We start from the raw sequence: 20,431 nt of genomic DNA on the forward strand, positions 1-20,431 counted from the left end.
AAGCAACAGCACCAGAAGATAGAGTAGATAGATTGGGTCCAATAGCCTGTCTCCCTGTAGAAGCCTGTCTATAGAGACTCTCTGTAGACTAAAGCAACAGCACCAGAAGATAGAGTAGATAGATTGGGTCCAATAGCCTGTCTCCCTGTAGAAGCCTGTCTATAGAGACTCTCTGTAGACTAAAGCAACAGCACCAGAAGATAGAGTAGATAGATTGGGTCCAATAGCCTGTCTCCCTGTAGAAGCCTGTCTATAGAGACTCTCTGTAGACTAAAGCAACAGCACCAGAAGAGGGATTCACAACGGAGACAGTATGATATTGTTTCATTTCTGTCCCAGCAAAACTCGGCATGTCGTTTCATATCCTCTTGATTAAAAAGGGGACTTTCCCTGATTTCAGTCTCTGTCTCTCTGTCTCTCTCTCAATTTCAATTTTCAATTTAAGGGCTTTATTGGCATGTTTACGTTGCCAATGCTAGTGAACTAGATGATAAACAAAAGTGAAATAAACAATAAAAATGTACAGAAACATTACACTTACATATTTTTCTAAAGAATACAGACATTTCAAATGTCATTATGTCTACTGTATATACAGTGTTGTAATGATGTGCAAATAGTTAAAGTACAAAAGGGAAAATAAGTAAACATAAATATGGGTTGTATTTACAATGGTGTTTGTTCTTCACTAGTTGACCTTTTCTTGTGGCAACAGGTCACAAATTTTGCTGCTGTGATTGGTCACTGTGGTTTTTCACCCAGTAGATATGGGAGTTTATCAAAATCAGCAAATCTATGAAAAGTTAGCTTTTCCGCTGGGCTCGGCCTAATGCACCCCTGTGACAGATCGTCAGTCAGCCTGTGAGGGGCCCAGGTTTTCATCTTACGACATCGTCCATTCCAGTGGTGCCTTAGCACAGAGCTGTGACTGTTCTGAGGGCCTGCCAGGTCTGTACAACAGACCAGGCTATATTTAGATGTGTTTTTAGGCACCATTGGAAAACGCTTAAAATAGTATTGGGTGAGAAGGTGACTCTATGTGATTAAGCCTATAGGGGTCCCTGAGGCGAACACGGCACATACAGTGGGGAGAACAAGTACCATAACTGAGAGACACACAGACACACTGCACTGTACTGCACTGTACCCTACTCTACTGTACCCTACTCTACTGTACCCTACTCTACTGTACCATACTGTACTGTACCCTACTCTACTGTACTGTACCCTACTCTACTCTACCCCACTCTACTGTACCCTACTGTACTGTACTCTACCCTACTCTACTGTACTGTACTGTACCATACTGTACTGTACTGTACCCCACTCTACTGTACTGTACTGTACTGTACCCTACTCTACTGTACCATACTGTACTGTACCCTACCCTACTGTACCATACTGTACTGTACCCTACCCTACTCTACCCTACTCTACCCTACTCTACCCTACTCTACCCCACTCTACTGTACCATACTGTACTCTACCCTACTCTACTGTACCATACTGTACTCTACCCTACTCTACTGTACCATACTGTACTGTACCCTACTCTACTGTACCATACTCTACTGTACCCTACTCTACTGTACCATACTGTACTGTACCCTACTCTACTGTACCATACTGTACTGTACCCTACCCTACTGTACCCCACTCTACTGTACCATACTCTACTGTACCCTACTCTACTGTACCATACTGTACTGTACCCTACCCTACTGTACCCCACTCTACTGTACCATACTGTACTGTACCCTACCCTACTCTACCCCACTCTACTGTACCATACTGTACTGTACCATACTGTACCCTACCCTACTCTACTGTACTGTACTGTACTGTACCATACTGTACTGTACCCTAGCCTACTCTACCCTACCATACTGTACCCTACCCTACTCTACTGTACTGTACTGTACTGTACCATACTGTACTGTACTGTACTGTACCCTACCCTACTCTACCCTACTGTAATGTACCCTACCCTACTCTACCATACTCCACTGTACTCTACCCTGCTCTACTGTACTCTACTGTACTCTGCCCTACTGTACTCTACCCTACTCTACTGTACTCTATCATACTGTACTCTACTCTACCCTACTCTACTGTACTCTACCCCACTCTACTGTACTGTACTGTACTCTACCCCACTCTACTGTACTCTACTGTACTCTACCCTACTGTACTCTACTCTACCCTACTCTACTGTACTCTACCCCACTCTACTGTACTGTACTGTACTCTACCCCACTCTACTGTACTCTACTGTACTCTACCCTAACCTACTGTACTCTACTCTACCCTACTCTACTGTACTCTACCCCACTCTACTGAACTGTACTGTACTCTACCCCACTCTACTGTACTCTACTGTACTCTACCTTAACCTACTGTACTCTACTCTACCCTACTCTACTGTACTCTACCCCACTCTACTGTACTGTACTGTACTCTACCCTACTCTACTGTACTCTACTGTACTCTACCCTAACCTACTGTACTCTACCCCACTCTACTGTACTGTACTGTACTCTACCCCACTCTACTGTACTCTACTGTACTCTACCCTACTGTACTCTACTGTACTCTACCCTAACCTACTGTACTATACTCTACCCTACTCTACTGTACTCTACCCCACTCTACTGAACTGTACTGTACTCTACCCCACTCTACTGTACTCTACTGTACTCTACCCTAACCTACTGTACTCTACTCTACCCTACTCTACTGTACTCTACCCCACTCTACTGTACTCTACTGTACTCTACCCTAACCTACTGTACTCTACTCTACCCTACTCTACTGTACTCTACCCCACTCTACTGTACTCTACTGTACTCTACCCTAACCTACTGTACTCTACTCTACCCTACTCTACTGTACTCTACCCCACTCTACTGAACTGTACTGTACCTACTGTACTCTACCCTACTGTACTCTACCCTACTGTACTCTACCCTACTGTACTCTACTCTACCCTACTCTACTGTACCCCACCCTACTCTACTGTACTCTACTGTACTCTACTGTACTCTACCCTACTGTACTCTACCCTACACTACTGTACTCTATCCTACTGTTCTCTACTCTACTCTACTGTACTCTACCCCACTCTACTGTACTGTACTCTACCCCACTCTACTGTACTCTACCCTACTGTACTCTACTCTACCCTACTCTACTCTACTGTACTCTACCCCACTCTACTGTACTGTACTCTACCCCACTCTACTGTACTCTACTGTACTCTACCCTACTGTACTCTACTCTACTGTACTGTACCCTACTCTACTGTACTGTACTCTACTCTACTGTACTCTACCCTACTGTACTCTACTCTACTCTACTGTACTGTAATCTACTGTACTCTACTGTACTTTACTGTACCCTACTCTACTGTACTCTACTGTACTCTACCTTAACCTACTGTACTCTACTCTACCCTACTCTACTGTACTCTACCCCACTCTACTGTACTGTACTGTACTCTACCCTACTCTACTGTACTCTACTGTACTCTACCCTAACCTACTGTACTCTACCCCACTCTACTGTACTGTACTGTACTCTACCCCACTCTACTGTACTCTACTGTACTCTACCCTACTGTACTCTACTGTACTCTACCCTAACCTACTGTACTATACTCTACCCTACTCTACTGTACTCTACCCCACTCTACTGAACTGTACTGTACTCTACCCCACTCTACTGTACTCTACTGTACTCTACCCTAACCTACTGTACTCTACTCTACCCTACTCTACTGTACTCTACCCCACTCTACTGTACTGTACTGTACTCTACCCCACTCTACTGTACTCTACTGTACTCTACCCTAACCTACTGTACTCTACTCTACCCTACTCTACTGTACTCTACCCCACTCTACTGTACTCTACTGTACTCTACCCTAACCTACTGTACTCTACTCTACCCTACTCTACTGTACTCTACCCCACTCTACTGAACTGTACTGTACCTACTGTACTCTACCCTACTGTACTCTACCCTACTGTACTCTACCCTACTGTACTCTACTCTACCCTACTCTACTGTACCCCACCCTACTCTACTGTACTCTACTGTACTCTACTGTACTCTACCCTACTGTACTCTACCCTACACTACTGTACTCTATCCTACTGTTCTCTACTCTACTCTACTGTACTCTACCCCACTCTACTGTACTGTACTCTACCCCACTCTACTGTACTCTACCCTACTGTACTCTACTCTACCCTACTCTACTCTACTGTACTCTACCCCACTCTACTGTACTGTACTCTACCCCACTCTACTGTACTCTACTGTACTCTACCCTACTGTACTCTACTCTACTGTACTGTACCCTACTCTACTGTACTGTACTCTACTCTACTGTACTCTACCCTACTGTACTCTACTCTACTCTACTGTACTGTAATCTACTGTACTCTACTGTACTTTACTGTACCCTACTCTACTGTACTCTACTGTACTCTACCCCACTCTACTGTACTCTACCCTACTCTACTGTACTGTACTCTACCCTACTCTAGTGTACCCTACTCTACCCTACTGTACTCTACTCTACCCTACTCTACTGTACTCTACCCCACTCTACTGTACTCTACTGCACTCTACCCTACTGTACTCTACTCTACTGTACTCTACCCTACTGTACTCAACCCTTCTCTACTGTACTCTACCCTACTGTACTCTACCCTACTGTACTCTACTCTACCCTACTCTACTCTACTCTACCCTACTGTACTCTACTCTACCCTACTGTACTCTACTGTACCCTACTCTACACTACTCTACTGTACTCTACTGTACCCTACTGTACCGTACTCTACTGTACCATACTGTACTGTACCCTACCCTACTCTACCCCACTCTACTGTACCATACTGTACTGTACCATACTGTACCCTACCCTACTCTACTGTACTGTACTGTACTGTACCATACTGTACTGTACCCTAGCCTACTCTACCCTACCATACTGTACCCTACCCTACTCTACTGTACTGTACTGTACCATACTGTACTGTACTGTACTGTACCCTACCCTACTCTACCCTACTGTAATGTACCCTACCCTACTCTACCATACTCCACTGTACTCTACCCTGCTCTACTGTACTCTACTGTACTCTGCCCTACTGTACTCTACCCTACTCTACTGTACTCTATCATACTGTACTCTACTCTACCCTACTCTACTGTACTCTACCCCACTCTACTGTACTGTACTGTACTCTACCCCACTCTACTGTACTCTACTGTACTCTACCCTACTGTACTCTACTCTACCCTACTCTACTGTACTCTACCCCACTCTACTGTACTGTACTGTACTCTACCCCACTCTACTGTACTCTACTGTACTCTACCCTAACCTACTGTACTCTACTCTACCCTACTCTACTGTACTCTACCCCACTCTACTGAACTGTACTGTACTCTACCCCACTCTACTGTACTCTACTGTACTCTACCTTAACCTACTGTACTCTACTCTACCCTACTCTACTGTACTCTACCCCACTCTACTGTACTGTACTGTACTCTACCCTACTCTACTGTACTCTACTGTACTCTACCCTAACCTACTGTACTCTACCCCACTCTACTGTACTGTACTGTACTCTACCCCACTCTACTGTACTCTACTGTACTCTACCCTACTGTACTCTACTGTACTCTACCCTAACCTACTGTACTATACTCTACCCTACTCTACTGTACTCTACCCCACTCTACTGAACTGTACTGTACTCTACCCCACTCTACTGTACTCTACTGTACTCTACCCTAACCTACTGTACTCTACTCTACCCTACTCTACTGTACTCTACCCCACTCTACTGTACTCTACTGTACTCTACCCTAACCTACTGTACTCTACTCTACCCTACTCTACTGTACTCTACCCCACTCTACTGTACTCTACTGTACTCTACCCTAACCTACTGTACTCTACTCTACCCTACTCTACTGTACTCTACCCCACTCTACTGAACTGTACTGTACCTACTGTACTCTACCCTACTGTACTCTACCCTACTGTACTCTACCCTACTGTACTCTACTCTACCCTACTCTACTGTACCCCACCCTACTCTACTGTACTCTACTGTACTCTACTGTACTCTACCCTACTGTACTCTACCCTACACTACTGTACTCTATCCTACTGTTCTCTACTCTACTCTACTGTACTCTACCCCACTCTACTGTACTGTACTCTACCCCACTCTACTGTACTCTACCCTACTGTACTCTACTCTACCCTACTCTACTCTACTGTACTCTACCCCACTCTACTGTACTGTACTCTACCCCACTCTACTGTACTCTACTGTACTCTACCCTACTGTACTCTACTCTACTGTACTGTACCCTACTCTACTGTACTGTACTCTACTCTACTGTACTCTACCCTACTGTACTCTACTCTACTCTACTGTACTGTAATCTACTGTACTCTACTGTACTTTACTGTACCCTACTCTACTGTACTCTACTGTACTCTACCTTAACCTACTGTACTCTACTCTACCCTACTCTACTGTACTCTACCCCACTCTACTGTACTGTACTGTACTCTACCCTACTCTACTGTACTCTACTGTACTCTACCCTAACCTACTGTACTCTACCCCACTCTACTGTACTGTACTGTACTCTACCCCACTCTACTGTACTCTACTGTACTCTACCCTACTGTACTCTACTGTACTCTACCCTAACCTACTGTACTATACTCTACCCTACTCTACTGTACTCTACCCCACTCTACTGAACTGTACTGTACTCTACCCCACTCTACTGTACTCTACTGTACTCTACCCTAACCTACTGTACTCTACTCTACCCTACTCTACTGTACTCTACCCCACTCTACTGTACTGTACTGTACTCTACCCCACTCTACTGTACTCTACTGTACTCTACCCTAACCTACTGTACTCTACTCTACCCTACTCTACTGTACTCTACCCCACTCTACTGTACTCTACTGTACTCTACCCTAACCTACTGTACTCTACTCTACCCTACTCTACTGTACTCTACCCCACTCTACTGAACTGTACTGTACCTACTGTACTCTACCCTACTGTACTCTACCCTACTGTACTCTACCCTACTGTACTCTACTCTACCCTACTCTACTGTACCCCACCCTACTCTACTGTACTCTACTGTACTCTACTGTACTCTACCCTACTGTACTCTACCCTACACTACTGTACTCTATCCTACTGTTCTCTACTCTACTCTACTGTACTCTACCCCACTCTACTGTACTGTACTCTACCCCACTCTACTGTACTCTACCCTACTGTACTCTACTCTACCCTACTCTACTCTACTGTACTCTACCCCACTCTACTGTACTGTACTCTACCCCACTCTACTGTACTCTACTGTACTCTACCCTACTGTACTCTACTCTACTGTACTGTACCCTACTCTACTGTACTGTACTCTACTCTACTGTACTCTACCCTACTGTACTCTACTCTACTCTACTGTACTGTAATCTACTGTACTCTACTGTACTTTACTGTACCCTACTCTACTGTACTCTACTGTACTCTACCCCACTCTACTGTACTCTACCCTACTCTACTGTACTGTACTCTACCCTACTCTAGTGTACCCTACTCTACCCTACTGTACTCTACTCTACCCTACTCTACTGTACTCTACCCCACTCTACTGTACTCTACTGCACTCTACCCTACTGTACTCTACTCTACTGTACTCTACCCTACTGTACTCAACCCTTCTCTACTGTACTCTACCCTACTGTACTCTACCCTACTGTACTCTACTCTACCCTACTCTACTCTACTCTACCCTACTGTACTCTACTCTACCCTACTGTACTCTACTGTACCCTACTCTACACTACTCTACTGTACTCTACTGTACCCTACTGTACCGTACTCTACTGTACTCTACCCTACTCTACTGTACTCTACTGTACTCCACCCTACTCTGCTGTACACTACTGTACTGTACTGTACCCTACCCTACTGTACTGTACCCTACCCTACTCTACTCTACCCTACCCTACTCTACTGTACTCTACCCTACTCTAGTGTACTCTACTGTACTCTACCCTACTCTACCCTACTATAGTGTACTCTACTGTACTCCACCCTACTCTAGTGTACTCTACTGTACTCTACCCAACTCTACCCTACTCTGCCGTACTCTACTATACTCTACCATACTCTACTGTACTCCACCCTACTCTACTGTGCTCTACTGTACTCTACCCTACCCTACTGTACTCCAACCTACTCTACTCTAATGTGCTCTACCATACTCTTCCATACTCTACCCTACTCTACTGTACTCTACCCTACTCTACCATACTCTGCCCTACTCTACTGTACTTTACCCTACTCTACCCTGCTCCACTGTACTCTACCCTGCTCTACTGTACTCTACTCTACTCTGCTGTACTCTACTGTACTCTACTGTACTCCACCCTACTCTACCCTACTATACTCTACTCTACTGTGATCTACTCTACTCTACCCTACTATACTCTACTGTACTGTACTGTACTCTACCCTACTCTACTGTACTGGACTCTACCCTACTCTACTCTACTCTACTGTACCCTACTCTACTGTACTCTACTGTACTCTACTGTACTCTACTCTACTCTACCGTACTCTACCCCACTCTACTGTACTGTACTCTACCCCACTCTACTGTACTCTACCCTACTGTACTCTACTCTACCCTACTCTACTCTACTGTACTCTACCCCACTCTACTGTACTGTACTCTACCCCACTCTACTGTACTCTACTGTACTCTACCCTACTGTACTCTACTCTACTGTACTGTACCCTACTCTACTGTACTGTACTCTACTCTACTGTACTCTACCCTACTGTACTCTACTCTACTCTACTGTACTGTAATCTACTGTACTCTACTGTACTTTACTGTACCCTACTCTACTGTACTCTACTGTACTCTACCTTAACCTACTGTACTCTACTCTACCCTACTCTACTGTACTCTACCCCACTCTACTGTACTGTACTGTACTCTACCCTACTCTACTGTACTCTACTGTACTCTACCCTAACCTACTGTACTCTACCCCACTCTACTGTACTGTACTGTACTCTACCCCACTCTACTGTACTCTACTGTACTCTACCCTACTGTACTCTACTGTACTCTACCCTAACCTACTGTACTATACTCTACCCTACTCTACTGTACTCTACCCCACTCTACTGAACTGTACTGTACTCTACCCCACTCTACTGTACTCTACTGTACTCTACCCTAACCTACTGTACTCTACTCTACCCTACTCTACTGTACTCTACCCCACTCTACTGTACTGTACTGTACTCTACCCCACTCTACTGTACTCTACTGTACTCTACCCTAACCTACTGTACTCTACTCTACCCTACTCTACTGTACTCTACCCCACTCTACTGTACTCTACTGTACTCTACCCTAACCTACTGTACTCTACTCTACCCTACTCTACTGTACTCTACCCCACTCTACTGAACTGTACTGTACCTACTGTACTCTACCCTACTGTACTCTACCCTACTGTACTCTACCCTACTGTACTCTACTCTACCCTACTCTACTGTACCCCACCCTACTCTACTGTACTCTACTGTACTCTACTGTACTCTACCCTACTGTACTCTACCCTACACTACTGTACTCTATCCTACTGTTCTCTACTCTACTCTACTGTACTCTACCCCACTCTACTGTACTGTACTCTACCCCACTCTACTGTACTCTACCCTACTGTACTCTACTCTACCCTACTCTACTCTACTGTACTCTACCCCACTCTACTGTACTGTACTCTACCCCACTCTACTGTACTCTACTGTACTCTACCCTACTGTACTCTACTCTACTGTACTGTACCCTACTCTACTGTACTGTACTCTACTCTACTGTACTCTACCCTACTGTACTCTACTCTACTCTACTGTACTGTAATCTACTGTACTCTACTGTACTTTACTGTACCCTACTCTACTGTACTCTACTGTACTCTACCCCACTCTACTGTACTCTACCCTACTCTACTGTACTGTACTCTACCCTACTCTAGTGTACCCTACTCTACCCTACTGTACTCTACTCTACCCTACTCTACTGTACTCTACCCCACTCTACTGTACTCTACTGCACTCTACCCTACTGTACTCTACTCTACTGTACTCTACCCTACTGTACTCAACCCTTCTCTACTGTACTCTACCCTACTGTACTCTACCCTACTGTACTCTACTCTACCCTACTCTACTCTACTCTACCCTACTGTACTCTACTCTACCCTACTGTACTCTACTGTACCCTACTCTACACTACTCTACTGTACTCTACTGTACCCTACTGTACCGTACTCTACTGTACTCTACCCTACTCTACTGTACTCTACTGTACTCCACCCTACTCTGCTGTACACTACTGTACTGTACTGTACCCTACCCTACTGTACTGTACCCTACCCTACTCTACTCTACCCTACCCTACTCTACTGTACTCTACCCTACTCTAGTGTACTCTACTGTACTCTACCCTACTCTACCCTACTCTGCTGTACTCTACTGTACTCTACCCTACCCTACTCTACCCTACTATAGTGTACTCTACTGTACTCCACCCTACTCTAGTGTACTCTACTGTACTCTACCCAACTCTACCCTACTCTGCCGTACTCTACTATACTCTACCATACTCTACTGTACTCCACCCTACTCTACTGTGCTCTACTGTACTCTACCCTACCCTACTGTACTCCAACCTACTCTACTCTAATGTGCTCTACCATACTCTTCCATACTCTACCCTACTCTACTGTACTCTACCCTACTCTACCATACTCTGCCCTACTCTACTGTACTTTACCCTACTCTACCCTGCTCCACTGTACTCTACCCTGCTCTACTGTACTCTACTCTACTCTGCTGTACTCTACTGTACTCTACTGTACTCCACCCTACTCTACCCTACTATACTCTACTCTACTGTGATCTACTCTACTCTACCCTACTATACTCTACTGTACTGTACTGTACTCTACCCTACTCTACTGTACTGGACTCTACCCTACTCTACTCTACTCTACTGTACCCTACTCTACTGTACTCTACTGTACTCTACTGTACTCTACTCTACTCTACCGTACTCTACTCTACTGTACTCTACCCTACTATACTCTACTGTACTGTACTGTACTCTACCCTACTCTACTGTACTGGACTCTACCCTACTCTACTCTACTCTACTGTGATCTACTCTACTCTACTCTACTATACTCTACTGTACTGTACTGGACTCTACCCTACTCTACTCTACTCTACTGTGATCTACTCTACTCTACCCTACTATACTGTACTGTACTGTACTCTACCCTACTCTACTGTACTGTACTGGACTCTACCCTGCTCTACTCTACTGTATTCTACTCTACTGTACTCTACTGTACTGGACTCTATCCTACTCTACTGTACCTTACCCTACTCTACTGTACTGTACTCTACCCTATTCTACTGTACTGTACTCTACCCTACTCTACTGTACTCTACCCTACTGTACTCTACCCTACTCTACTGTACTCTACTGTACTGTACTGTGCTGTACTCTACTCTACTGTACTCTACCCTACTCCAATCTACCCTACTCTACTCTACTGTACTCTACTCTATTATACTCTACCCTACTGTACCCTACTCTACTCGATTATACTCTACCCTACTGTACTGTACCCTACTCTACTGTACACTACTCTACTGTACTCTACTGTACTCTACCCTACTCTACTCTATTATACTCTACTCTACCCTACTGTACTGTACCCTACTCTACTCTACTGTACTCTACTGTACTCTACTCTACCCTACTGTACTCTACTGTACCCTACTCTACACTACTCTACTGTACTCTACTGTACCCTACTGTACCGTACTCTACTGTACTCTACCCTGCTCTACTGTACTCTACTCTACTCTGCTGTACTCTACTGTACTCTACTGTACTCCACCCTACTCCACCCTACTCTACCCTACTCTACTCTACTGTGATCTACTCTACTCTACCCTACTATACTCTACTGTACTGTACTGTACTCTACCCTACTCTACTGTACTGGACTCTACCCTACTCTACTCTACTCTACTGTACCCTACTCTACTGTACTCTACTGTACTCTACTGTACTCTACTCTACTCTACCGTACTCTACTGTACCCTACTCTACACTACTCTACTGTACCCTACTGTACCCTACTGTACCGTACTCTACTGTACTCTACCCTACTCTACTGTACTCTACTGTACTCCACCCTACTCTGCTGTACACTACTGTACTGTACTGTACCCTACCCTACTGTACTGTACCCTACCCTACTCTACTCTACCCTACCCTACTCTACTGTACTCTACTGTACTCTACCCTACTCTAGTGTACTCTACTGTACTCTACCCTACTCTACCCTACTCTGCTGTACTCTACTGTACTCTACCCTACTCTACCCTACTATAGTGTACTCTACTGTACTCCACCCTACTCTAGTGTACTCTACTGTACTCTACCCTACTCTACCCTACTCTGCCGTACTCTACTATACTCTACCATACTCTACTGTACTCCACCCTACTCTACTGTGCTCTACTGTACTCTACCCTACCCTACTGTACTCCACCCTACTCTACTCTAATGTGCTCTACCATACTCTTCCATACTCTACCCTACTCTACTGTACTCTACCCTACTCTACCATACTCTGCCCTACTCTACTGTACTTTACCCTACTCTACCCTGCTCCACTGTACTCTGCCCTGCTCTACTGTACTCTACTCTACTCTGCTGTACTCTACTGTACTCTACTGTACTCCACCCTACTCTACCCTACTATACTCTACTCTACTGTGATCTACTCTACTCTACCCTACTATACTCTACTGTACTGTACTGTACTCTACCCTACTCTACTGTACTGGACTCTACCCTACTCTACTCTACTCTACTGTACCCTACTCTACTGTACTCTACTGTACTCTACTGTACTCTACTCTACTCTACCGTACTCTACTGTACTCTACCCTACTATACTCTACTGTACTGTACTGTACTCTACCCTACTGTACTGTACTGGACTCTACCCTACTCTACTCTACTCTACTGTGATCTACTCTACTCTACCCTACTATACTGTACTGTACTGTACTCTACCCTACTCTACTGTACTGTACTGGACTCTACCCTACTCTACTCTACTGTATTCTACTCTACTGTACTCTACTGTACTGGACTCTATCCTACTCTACTGTACCTTACCCTACTCTACTGTACTGTACTCTACCCTACTCTACTGTACTGTACTCTACCCTACTCTACTGTACTCTACCCTACTGTACTCTACCCTACTCTACTGTACTCTACTGTACTGTACTGTGCTGTACTCTACTCTATTATACTCTACCCTACTGTACCCTACTCTACTCGATTATACTCTACCCTACTGTACTGTACCCTACTCTACTGTACACTACTCTACTGTACTCTACTGTACTCTACCCTACTCTACTCTATTATACTCTACTCTACCCTACTGTACTGTGCCCTACTCTACTCTACTGTACTCTACTGTACTCTACTGTACTCTACCCTACTGTACTCTACTGTACTCTACCCTACTCTACTCTACTGTACTCTACCCTACTGTACTGTACCCTACTGTACTGTACCCTACTCTACTGTACTCTACTCTACTGTACTCCACTGTACTGTACCCTACTGTACTGTACTTGACCCTACCCTACTCTACCCTACTCTACTCTAACCTACTCTACCCTACTCTACTGTACTCTACCCTACTCTACTGTACTCTGCTGTACTCTACCCTACTCTACTGTACTGTACCCTACTCTACTGTACTCTACTGTACTCTACCCGACTCTACTGTACTCCACTGTACTCTACCCTACTGTACTCTACTCTACTGTACTCTACCCCACTCTACTGTACTCTACTCTACTGTACTCTACTGTATTCTACTCTACTGTACTCTACTGTATTCTACTCTACTGTACTCTACCCTACTCTACTGTACTCCACTGTACTCTACCCTACTCTACTGTACTCTACCCTGCTCTACTCTACTCTACTGTACTCTACCCTACTCTACTGTACTCTACCCTACTCTACTGTACTCCACTGTACTCTACTGTACTCTACCGTACTCTACCCTACTCTACTGTACTCTACTGTACTCTACTGTATTCTACCCTACTCTACTCTACTCTACCCTATGCTACTGTACTCTACCCTACTCTACTGTACTCTACCCTACTCTACTGTACTCTACCCTATGCTACTGTACTGTATTCTACTCTACTGTACTCTACTGTACCCTACTGTACCCTACTCTACTGTACTCCACTGTACTCTACCCTACTCTACTGTACTCTACCGTACTCTACTGTGCTCTACCCTACTCCACTGTGCTCTACCCTACTCCACTGTACTCTACCCTACGCTACTTTACTCTACTGTACTCTACCCTACGCTACTGTACTCTACTCTACTCTACTGTACTCTACTCTACTCTACTCTACTGTACTCTACCCTACTCTACTGTACTCTGCCCTACTCTACTGTACTCTGCCCTACTCTACTGTGCTCTATTCTACTCTGCTGTACTCTACCCTACTCTACTGTACTCTATCCTACTCTACTGTACTCTACTGTACTCTATCCTACTCTACTGTGCTCTACTGTACTCTGCCCAACTCTACTGTACTCTACCCTACTCTACTGCACTCAACCCTACTCTACTGTACTCTACTGCACTCTACTCTACTCTACTCTACTGTACTCTACCCCACTCTACCCTACTCTACTCTACTATACTCTACCCTACTCTACTCTACTGTGCTCTACTGTACTCTACCCTACTCTACTGTACTCTACCCTACTCTACTGTACTCTACCCTACTCTACTGTACTCTACCCTACTCTACTGTACTGTACTCTTCCCCACTCTACTGTACTCGACTCTACTGCACTGTACTCTAATGTACTGTAGTCTACTGTACTCTACTGTTCTCTACTGTACTGTAGTCTACTGTACTACAGTACAGGGAATTAGACTTCCACCAGATCAGAGGGAATTAGACTTCCACCAGATCAGAGGGAATTAGACTTCCACCAGATCAGAGGGAATTAGACTTCCACCAGATCAGAGGGAATTAGACTTCCACCAGATCAGAGGGAATTAGACTTCCACCAGATCAGAGGGAATTAGACTTCCACCAGATCAGAGGGAATTAGACTTCCACCAGATCAGAGGGAATTAGACTTCCACCAGATCAGAGGGAATTAGACTTCCACCAGATCAGAGGGAATTAGACTTCCACCAGGTACCAGATGAGAGGGAATTAGACTTCCACCAGGCACCAGATCAAAGGGAATTAGACTTCCACCAGGCACAAGATCAAATGGAATTAGACTTCCACCAGGCACCAGATCAAATGGAATTAGACTTCCACCAGATTTGAGGGAATTAGACTTCCACCAGATCAGAGGGAATTAGACTTCCACCAGATCAGAGGGAATTAGACTTCCACCAGATCAGAGGGAATTAGACTTCCACCAGATCAGACGGAATTAGACTTCCACCAGATCAGAGGGAATTAGACTTCCACCAGGCACCAGATTTGAGGGAATTAGACTTCCACCAGATCAGAGGGAATTAGACTTCCACCAGATCAGAGGGAATTAGACTTCCACCAGATCAGAGGGAATTAGACTTCCACCAGATCAGAGGGAATTAGACTTCCACCAGGCACCAGATCAAAGGGAATTAGACTTCCACCAGGCACCAGATCAGAGGGAATTAGACTTCCACCAGGCACCAGATCAGAGGGAATTAGACTTCCACCAGGCACCAGATCAGAGGGAATTAGACTTCCACCATATCAGAGGGAATTAGACTTCCACCAGATCAGAGGGAATTAGACTTCCACCAGATCAGAGGGAATTAGACTTCCACCAGATCAGAGGGAATTAGACTTCCACCAGATCATAGGCAATTAGACTTCCACCAGATCAGAGGGAATTAGACTTCCACCAGATCAAAGGGAATTAGACTTCCACCAGGTACCAGATTTGAGGGAATTAGACTTCCACCAGATCAGAGGGAATTAGACTTCCACCAGATCAGAGGGAATTAGACTTCCACCAGATCAGAGGGAATTAGACTTCCACCAGATCAGAGGGAATTAGACTTCCACCAGGCACCAGATCAAAGGGAATTAGACTTCCACCAGGCACCAGATCAAAGGGAATTAGACTTCCACCAGGTACCAGATCAAAGGGAATTAGACTTCCACCATATCAGAGGGAATTAGACTTTCACCTGATCAGAGGGAATTAGACTTTCATCTGATCAGAGGGAATTAGACTTCCACCAGATCAGAGGGAATTAGACTTCCACCAGATCAGAGGGAATTAGACTTCCACCAGATCAGAGGGAATTAGACTTCCACCAGATCAGAGGGAATTAGACTTCCACCAGATCAGAGGGAATTAGACTTCCACCAGATCAGAGGGAATTAGACTTCCACCAGATCAGAGGGAATTAGACTTCCACCAGATCAGAGGGAATTAGACTTCCACCTGATCAGAGGGAATTAGACTTCCACCAGATCAGAGGGAATTAGACTTCCACCTGATCAGAGGGAATTAGACTTCCACCAGATCAGAGGGAATTAGACTTCCACCAGATCAGAGGGAATTAGACTTCCACCAGATCAGAGGGAATTAGACTTCCACCAGATCAGAGGGAATTAGACTTCCACCAGATCAGAGGGAATTAGACTTCCACCAGATCAGAGGGAATTAGACTTCCACCAGGTACCAGATTTGAGGGAATTAGACTTCCACCAGATCAGAGGGAATTAGACTTCCACCAGATCAGAGGGAATTAGACTTCCACCAGATCAGAGGGAATTAGACTTCCACCAGATCAGAGGGAATTAGACTTCCACCAGGCACCAGATCAAAGGGAATTAGACTTCCACCAGGCACCAGATCAAAGGGAATTAGACTTCCACCAGGTACCAGATCAAAGGGAATTAGACTTCCACCATATCAGAGGGAATTAGACTTTCACCTGATCAGAGGGAATTAGACTTTCATCTGATCAGAGGGAATTAGACTTTCACCTGATCAGAGGGAATTAGACTTTCACCTGATCAGAGGGAATTAGACTTCCACCAGATCAGAGGGAATTAGACTTCCACCAGATCAGAGGGAATTAGACTTCCACCAGATCAGAGGGAATTAGACTTCCACCAGATCAGAGGGAATTAGACTTCCACCAGATCAGAGGGAATTAGACTTCCACCAGATCAGAGGGAATTAGACTTCCACCAGATCAGAGGGAATTAGACTTCCACCAGATCAGAGGGAATTAGACTTCCACCAGATCAGAGGGAATTAGACTTCCACCAGGCACCAGATGAGAGGGAATTAGACTTCCACCAGGCACCAGATCAAAGGGAATTAGACTTCCACCAGATCAGAGGGAATTAGACTTCCACCAGATCAGAGGGAATTAGACTTCCACCAGATCAGATCAGAGGGAATTAGACTTCCACCAGATCAGAGGGAATTAGACTTCCACCAGATCAGAGGGAATTAGACTTCCATCAGAGGGAATTAGACTTCCACCAGATCAGAGGGAATTAGACTTCCACCAGATCAGAGGGAATTAGACTTCCACCAGGTACCAGATTTGAGGGAATTAGACTTCCACCAGATCAGAGGGAATTAGACTTCCACCAGATCAGTACTGTACTGATCAGATCAGTACTGTACTCTACCCTACTGTAGAGTAGGGTAGAGTACAGTAGAGTAGGGTAGAGTATGGAAGAGTATGGTAGAGCACATTAGAGTAGAGTAGGGTGGAGTACAGTAGGGTAGGGTAGAGTACAGTAGAGCACAGTAGAGTAGGGTGGAGTACAGTAGAGTATGGTAGAGTACAGTAGAGTACACTAGAGTAGGGTGGAGTACAGTAGAGTACACTATAGTAGGGTAGAGTAGGGTAGAGTACAGTAGAGTACAGCAGAGTAGGGTAGAGTAGGGTAGAGTACAGTAGAGTACACTAGAGTAGGGTAGAGTACAGTAGAGTACAGTAGAGTAGGGTAGGGTAGAGTAGAGTAGGGTAGGGTACAGTACAGTAGGGTAGGGTACAGTACAGTACAGTAGTGTACAGCAGAGTAGGGTGGAGTACAGTAGAGTACAGTAGAGTAGGGTAGAGTACAGTAGAGTACGGTACAGTAGGGTACAGTAGGGTACAGTAGAGTAGTGTAGAGTAGGGTACAGTAGAGTACGGTAGAGTAGAGTAGAGTACAGTAGAGTACAGTAGAGTACAGTAGAGTAGGGTACAGTAGAGTAGAGTAGAGTAGGGTAGAGTCCAGTACAGTAGAGTAGGGTAGAGTACAGTACAGTACAGTAGAGTATAGTAGGGTAGAGTAGAGTAGATCACAGTAGAGTAGAGTAGGGTAGAGTAGGGTGGAGTAGGGTGGAGTACAGTAGAGTACAGTAGAGTACAGCAGAGTAGAGTAGAGTACAGTAGAGCAGGGTAGAGTACAGTAGAGTACGGTACAGTAGGGTACAGTAGAGTACAGTAGAGTAGTGTAGAGTAGGGTACAGTAGAGTACAGTAGGGTAGAGTAGAGTACAGTAGAGTACAGTAGAGTAGAGTAGGGTACAGTACAGTAGGGTAGAGTAGAGTATAATAGAGTAGAGTAGGGTAGAGTACAGTAGAGTACAGTAGAGTAGTGTACAGTAGAGTAGGGTACAGTACAGTAGGGTAGAGTATAATCGAGTAGAGTAGGGTACAGTAGGGTAGAGTATAATAGAGTAGAGTACAGTAGAGTAGAGTAGGGTAGATTGGAGTAGGGTAGAGTACAGTAGAGTAGAGTACAGCACAGTACAGTACAGTAGAGTACAGTAGAGTAGGGTAGAGTACAGTAGGGTAGAGTACAGTAGAGTAGGGTAGAGTACAGTACAGTAGAATAGGGTAGAGTACAGTACAGTAGAGTAGGGTAAGGTACAGTAGAGTAGGATAGAGTCCAGTACAGTAGAGTACAGTAGAGTAGAATACAGTAGAGTAGAGCAGGGTAGAGTCCAGTACAGTACAGTAGAGTAGGGTAGAGTACAGTACAGTACAGTATAGTAGGGTAGAGTAGAGTAGATCACAGTAGAGTAGAGTAGAGTAGGGTAGAGTCCAGTACAGTACAGTAGAGTATAGTAGAGTAGAGTAGAGTAGATCACAGTAGAGTAGAGTAGAGTAGGGTAGAGTCCAGTACAGTAGAGTAGGGTAGAGTACAGTACAGTACAGTAGAGTATAGTAGGGTAGAGTACAGTAGAGTAGAGTACGGTAGAGTAGAGTAGAGTACAGTAGAGTACAGTAGAGTACAGTAGAGTAGGGTACAGTAGAGTAGAGTAGAGTAGGGTAGAGTCCAGTACAGTAGAGTAGGGTAGAGTACAGTACAGTACAGTAGAGTATAGTAGGGTAGAGTAGAGTAGATCACAGTAGAGTAGAGTATAGTAGGGTAGAGTAGGGTGGAGTACAGTAGAGTACAGTAGAGTACAGCAGAGTAGAGTAGAGTACAGTAGAGCAGGGTAGAGTACAGTGGAGCAGGGTAGAGTAGGGTAAAGTACAGTAGAGTAGGGCAGAGTATGGTAGAGTAGGGTAGAGTACAGTAGAGTAGGGTAGAGTATGGAAGAGTATGGTAGAGCACATTAGAGTAGAGTAGGTTGGAGTACAGTAGGGTAGGGTAGAGTACAGTAGAGCACAGTAGAGTAGGGTGGAGTACAGTAGAGTATGGTAGAGTATAGTAGAGTACGGCAGAGTAGGGTAGAGTTGGGTAGAGTACAGTAGAGTACACTAGAGTAGGGTGGAGTACAGTAGAGTACACTATAGTAGGGTAGAGTAGGGTAGGGTAGAGTACAGTAGAGTACAGCAGAGTAGGGTAGAGTAGGGTAGAGTACAGTAGAGTACACTAGAGTAGGGTAGAGTACAGTAGAGTAGGGTAGGGTAGAGTAGAGTAGGGTAGGGTACAGTACAGTAGGGTAGGGTACAGTACAGTACAGTAGTGTACAGCAGAGTAGGGTGGAGTACAGTAGAGTACAGTAGAGTAGGGTAGAGTACAGTAGAGTACGGTACAGTAGGGTACAGTAGAGTACAGTAGAGTAGTGTAGAGTAGGGTACAGTAGAGTACAGTAGGGTAGAGTAGAGTACAGTAGGGTAGAGTAGAGTAGAGTAGGGTAGAGTAGAGTACAGTAGAGTAGAGTACAGTAGGGTAGAGTACAGTAGAGAAGGGTTGAGTACAGTA

This window comes from Salvelinus alpinus, chromosome 3 (assembly GCF_045679555.1).
Source record: "Salvelinus alpinus chromosome 3, SLU_Salpinus.1, whole genome shotgun sequence".
Classification (NCBI taxonomy): domain Eukaryota; kingdom Metazoa; phylum Chordata; class Actinopteri; order Salmoniformes; family Salmonidae; genus Salvelinus; species Salvelinus alpinus.